Raw genomic sequence first — 6,000 nt, 5'->3', positions numbered from 1 at the left:
AGTGTCCCTCTGTCCATCCATCTGTCCCTCTGCGGGGCCAGACCAGGTTCAGCCAGCCCCAATTAGGGCCATTAATTAATCAAAGGGGCAGCCTGGGTCACTCAGAGCCTTCCCTTCCCTTCCCTTCCCTTCCCTTCCCTTCCCTTCCCTTCCCTTCCCTTCCCTTCCCTTCCCTTCCCTTCCCTTCCCTTCCCTTCCCTTCCCTTCCCTTCCCTTCCCTTCCCTTCCCTTCCCTTCCCTTCCCTTCCCTTCCCTTCCCTTCCCTTCCCTTCCCTTCCCTTCCCTTCCCTTCCCTTCCCTTCCCTTCCCTTCCCTTCCCTTCCCTTCCCTTCCCTTCCCTTCCCTTCCCTTCCCTTCCCTTCCCTTCCCTTCCCTTCCCTTCCCTTCCCTTCCCTTCCCTTCCCTTCCCTTCCCTTCCCTTCCCTTCCCTTCCCTTCCCTTCCCTTCCCTTCCCTTCCCTTCCCTTCCCTTCCCTTCCCTTCCCTTCCTTTTTCCCCCTCATCCTTTTTCCCCTTTTCCCCTTTATTCCCATTTTCCCCTTTCCCCCATTTTCCCCTTCACTCCTTTTTCCCTCTTTTTCCTCCCTTTTTCCCCTTCCCCCTCCTTTTCCCCCTTTCCCCCTCCTTTTCCCCCTTTCCCCCTCCTTTTTCCCCTTTCCCCCTCCTTTTTTCCCTTTCCCCCCCTTTCCCCCGCCTTTTTCACCTTTTATTGATGCATATCAATATTTATTGATCCAGATAAAATTCCCCTTCCCTGCTCTCGACCCCGCCATTCCCAGGGCTGCAATTCAGATATAATAATTCCCATTTCTATTTAACAGTTCACTTTTCTATTTAATAACTCATATTTAGATGCAATAATGCATATTTCTATTCAATAAACAACGAATTAATTAATGGATTAATGAATTAATTGATATTTATCTCCTTTTACCCGGGTCTGTTCTCCATCCCCCCCATGTTTTTGGCGTCACATGGATTTTTATAAACTCCTAAATCCCAGATATTATTTTTATAGGGATGTTTGTCTTTCCTGGGATTCCTCCCACCTACATCCAGGTGTGAACCTTGCCAGGAACTCACCTAGATTTCCATTTATTCCAATTTATTTCCATTTATTTATATTTATTCCAATTTATTTCCATTTATTTCCATTTCCCATTTCTTTGGGACACAATAAATCCCAGCTGGAGTTGTTTCCCCCCCTAAAACTCAAGGAAAGGGTCAAAAAGGGCCAAATCCAGGCTTTTTAAGGAGAAACAGTTCCATCATGTGATGAAGGTCGTGAGGAAATCAAGATTTTCCATAGATAGAAACCCATTTTTGGATAAAAAATCAGATTTTTCATGACCTGACTGAGATGATTTTTGCCTCCTCCCAGATATGCAGATTCCAGAGTGGAATCTTGCTGGCAAAAAATGAAATTTTGGGGTTTTCCCCTCCTCTTTCTGTACACAAACATCATTCCAATCCCAATCCCTGTGTTTCCTCGGATGCTTTTCCAGCCCCTGCAGAATTTGATCCCAGGGATCAAATATCAGTTTTTAATGGGAAAAAACCTCCCAGCTTTTGGCAGCAGCAGCAGCCGGGAATTCCCGGCCCTGGTAAGATCCCCCTGGGCGATCCTGGAGCGTCCCGAGTTTCCATCGGGAATTGTCCAGCCCTGGGAGCTGACGGGGCAGGATTTGGGATGAAATTGGCCCTTTTTGGTGTGGAAACTCCTCCGGGAAGGCGTCAGCAGAGGGTGACATTGTGCAGGATTGGGGAATGTTGGGGAATACCCAGAATGCCACCAGCAAAACTTGGGAAAATCCAAAGGGGCCTCAAAATCCTAAGGAATGGCCTGAAATTCCAAGGAAGTGCATTGGGCTCTGGGAAAAGGGATTTGGGATAATAAGGAGCTCCTTTCATGAGTTTGCCGTGGGAATGTTTTCGATCTAAACCTCAGTCCTGTGCTAAAAATTCCAGATTTTAGGAATGGCAGGGAATTTTTTAAACACATAAAATGAGGCACCTGATCCAACCTTTTCCATGGTTCTGACAGAATTTTGAGGGTTTGGCAGGAGAACTTTGCTGCTGTGGGAACGAAATGGATCCAAGAGCTCTTCCGTGGGAATGGGAAAGGATAGAAAGGTGGAATTTGGCTTCTTGGAGGGAATTCCCATGGGAATTCTGGGATAATCTATGGATTTATCACAATGAGGATAATTTATGGATTTGTGGTTGTGGTGAACTGGACTGAGCCCGAGTGGGGAGAGTTCAGAGCCAGGTGTTGGAATTTTTGGGGATTTCAGTTTCTTTGCCTGTGGATCGGGAACCTCCAGGGGTTTCCATGGCTCTGGAATGGCAGGGAATTCTGTCATTCCCAGCCATTCCCAGCCACTTCCAGCCATTCCCACTCATTTCCAGTAATTCCCACTCATTCCCACCCATTCCCAGGTCCCGGGAGCTCCAAGGCTGAATATCCTGGTGGAGCTTCCCGGGATTTAAATGAATATCCCAGGAGAGCATCCCAACCCTCCTGTTTTCCAGAGCTCTGGCTTTTCCCAAATCCCGATTTTTTTTGGAGGAAGTCCTGCCCCCATTGACTCATTTAGAAAACATCCATGAAAACAAAGGAATTCCAGGTTTTTCCAAAGGCACCTGGGGTTTCCAAGCTGGATTGGCCACGTGGTTCCCGAGTGTTTCCCTGCCTGGAACTGGCATCTCTCCCTGGAGCTGGGATCTCTCCATGGCTGCCACGGCTCTGGAATTGTCCAGCAGCTCCAGGAGCTCTGGGATTGGAGTCTTTGGAAATCTTTGGGAATCTTTGGGAATCTTTGGGAATCTTTGGGCATGGAGGGAAGAGGGGCAGGCCAGAAAATTCTTTGACTCCAGGGAATGTTCAGGGAATGTTTCACTTCCACTGGAGCAGGAATTTGGTATTCCAAAGGAATGATCTGTTGGGAATCACGTGGTGGGAAGGTGCCAGGAATCCCGTCAGTTCCTTTTGGAACCACCATCTCTGGAGGGCCCAGGAGTTGGTTTTATTGCCAGTGAAAAGGAATTCCCACCCTCAGCTTCTCCCTTGTCCAGTTTTCCCTCCCCAAAACCCCTCCAGTCCCAATCCTGGGCTGCAGGAACCCAAGAAAAACGGGGAGAAAAAATCCCCAATGTTGTTTCCGCCCCCAAAACTCCATAAATCTGGACAATTCCAACCACTGAAGTTTGGGAGTGTCTCACATTCCAGGGGGAAGCAATGCCTTAATCCAGTTCCCCTCTCCCAGGAGGGAAAACTCCTGGAGTGTCCAGGGTGGAATAATTTCCCCACATTTCCAGGCAGGAACATCAAAACTTCCTTAAGAATTCCAGGGAATTCATTCTGCTGTGGAAACTGGGGAGCAGGGCTGAGGGAGAGGGGTTTGGCTCTGGCAGGGTTGGGCTCAGCCTTCCGAGCCTGGAGCCAAATCCCGGATTCCTGGAAACCTGGATGGGTGAGGGAATCTCTTGTGGGCTCCTCAGGACCCCTCAGGGAAAGGTTTTTCCTTTCCATTCTTCCTGGGATATTTCATTTTTCGAGCTGAGGGTGGGAATTTTCTCCTAGCAGCTCTTCCCTGTTTGGTTTTCCAGGAGTTTTCTTGGGGTTTCCAACACTTTTTCCAGCCTTTAGGATCTGCTCTGTCGGTGGTTTAGCTCAGAACGGGTTTGGTGCCATCCCACGGTGGTTCTGGAGACTCTGAGTGCCAGAACCAGGAGGCTGAGTGTCCACAGGGAACCCGGAGATCCCACAAGGATCTCAGAGATCCCACCTAGATCCAGGCACAAAATTCCCATCCCTTTGGTGCCGTTGTGGTCCCAGGGGAACCAAAAATTTGATGTCAGAGCCAATCCTTGGATAGGAAAGTCCCAAATCCTGTGGGACTGGAAGCTTGGGAGATTCCTCCTGGGTGGTGGCCTTGGGGACAGCCGTGTCCTGTGTCCTGGGAAACTCCTTGGGAGCTCCAGCCTTGGGGACAGGTGTGTCTTGTGTCCTGGAAAATGCCTTGGGAGTTTCCTCCTGGCTGGTGGCCTTGGGGACATCTGAGTCCTGTGTCCTGGGAAACTCCTCCTGGCTGGTGGCCTTGGGGACAGCCGTGTCCTCCCCTCGCCCAGGACAGCCTGGGGTGGGATTGGCCTCCCTGTCCTTCAGGGGAATTGGTGTCTGAGACCCCGAGGGATAAATTGGGGCAATTTCCTGCAGAAATGGGGCTGCAGGGCTGGCTTTGGTGTGAGCGGGGGCTCAGGGCTCAGGGCTCCCAAGGATGAGCTGCTCCTGCCGTTGTTCCTGTGAGAAATGAGCTGGGAAGGGAACATTCTGTGCCAAAAGCCAGGAAAAATCCTCCGTGCTTCCCTGGTGGTGCTGTGCCCGCTCTGTGCCCAAACACCTCGGTGTGGCCACCAGGAATTCCCTGCTGGGCCCCGAGCAGGAGGAATTTGGGATTCCTGCCTTGTCCCTGCCTGGGAGGGGCAGAGCTGGGCTCTGTCCCTGCTGGGGGCCAGGATCCCCATCCCAGGAGGAATGGGAGCCCCATTCCATGAGGAATGGGAGATCCATCCCTGGAGGAATGGGAGCTCCATTGCATGAGGAAACCAGGCCTTTTCCATTGATGAAAACCTGGTTTTGGATAAAAAATCTGATTTTTTGTCCCCTGACTGAGATGATTTTTGGGCAGAGCAGGGTGGGAGCAGTTCCATGGGAGCGGGATGTGATCCCAGGGTTGTCGTTGGGCTCCTGGAGGAGAATCCCAATTCCAGCACCTGTGTGAGAAGCTGCCAGCCCATCCTTTATTCCTCCTGCCCTGACTGTGATGCCTTTTGGGGCTACCTAAAAACAGTGGCCAGACAAAACAAAGGGAATAAAAAGCAGGTGTGTTTATTGAAGGGCCCTCAGGTAGGGGCTGCACCCAAAAATGGAGCACAGCTCACGGGTTTTCACACATTTATAACTTTGGTTCATTTGCATATTGGGGGTTCATCTCCCAATTACAGCTTCAGCTAATGAAGTCATTTACCTCAAGTTTGCTCCCCCAGCTCCCTTTTGTTTGGGGCCCGAGGCAGTGAGGTGTCCTTGATTGCCAGGCCTGGAGAGGAATTGCTGTGTCTGCCCAAAGCCGGAGAACAGCAGCTGCCACTGCGTGTGGAGTCCAGAGTTCTGCACTAAAGAACTGCAGGGTCACAAATCCACAGAAAATACAAAAGCTCAAACCCTGAGGCATCGGCTGGTGGCTCCGAGCAGCCCCAGGAGCGCGGAGGAGCCGCTCTGTCCCTCCCCTCGTTCCGCTGCCCTGCCCGGGCCGGCGCCGCCGCATCCCCCGGCCCGACCCCTCCGGGCCCCGCGCCTCCCTCCCTCCCTCCCTCCATCCCTCCCTCCATCCCTCCCTCCCTCCCTCCCCCCGCGGCATCCCGGGCTCCTTCCCGGGGGTTTTAATATTCAGGCCGTACCTTCCACATGAGCAGTGCTGAAGAGCCGGGTGTCGGGGTTTATTGATATCACCCGGGGCCGCGCGGGGCTGTCAGCTGCACATTCAGCCTCCCGCGACCCCCTAAGGTGCGGGTCCTGGCAGCTCTAAAGGAATCCGCACAAAAAAAAAATCCCTTTTTTTGTTCGGCCCAAGGTGAGACAATGCGGGCAGGGCCCTGCTCCAGATGACAGCGCTGATAAAGGAGCGCGGCGCAGGGATATCTTCCTTTCTTCGCGCTCCTTCATTCAATCCTTCTTTCTGTCACTCGCATTCTCTCCTCCCTGCGTTTCCCTTTCTTCTCTTTCTTCTGGCGGCCGCGGCAGGGCCGGGCCCGGGGGTTCAATCGCGGGCGAATGTCACAGCCCCGCTCCCGGCGCATCCCGGGGCCGCGTCCCGCCCGGGGCCTTTCTGCCGAGCGCGTCCCGGGGGTTCCTGACATGAATGGAGAGCTGGGAGCGATTTTTTGGGGGGAAAAGCGGGCAGGGGAGGGGGGATATGTGGAGAGAAAGAGAGAGGAGGTG

General features: G+C 52.5%; 1 protein-coding gene across 1 annotated transcript in view; it reads left to right on the top strand.

Moving 5' to 3' along the window:
* Positions 1-5,467: 5,467 nt before the first annotated feature.
* Positions 5,468-6,000, top strand: part of PAX7 (paired box 7) — a 77,190-nt gene continuing 76,657 nt past the window's right edge. The window contains exon 1 of the mRNA XM_064397378.1: positions 5,468-5,632. The gene's annotated coding sequence lies outside the window, so the exon portion shown is untranslated. The remainder of the gene's footprint in view (positions 5,633-6,000) is intronic.

The sequence above is a fragment of the Passer domesticus genome, chromosome 22 (assembly GCF_036417665.1).
Source record: "Passer domesticus isolate bPasDom1 chromosome 22, bPasDom1.hap1, whole genome shotgun sequence".
Taxonomy (NCBI): Eukaryota; Metazoa; Chordata; class Aves; order Passeriformes; family Passeridae; genus Passer; species Passer domesticus.
Note: the sequence above shows the minus strand (reverse complement) of the source record. Positions and strands in the feature narration are given on the sequence as shown.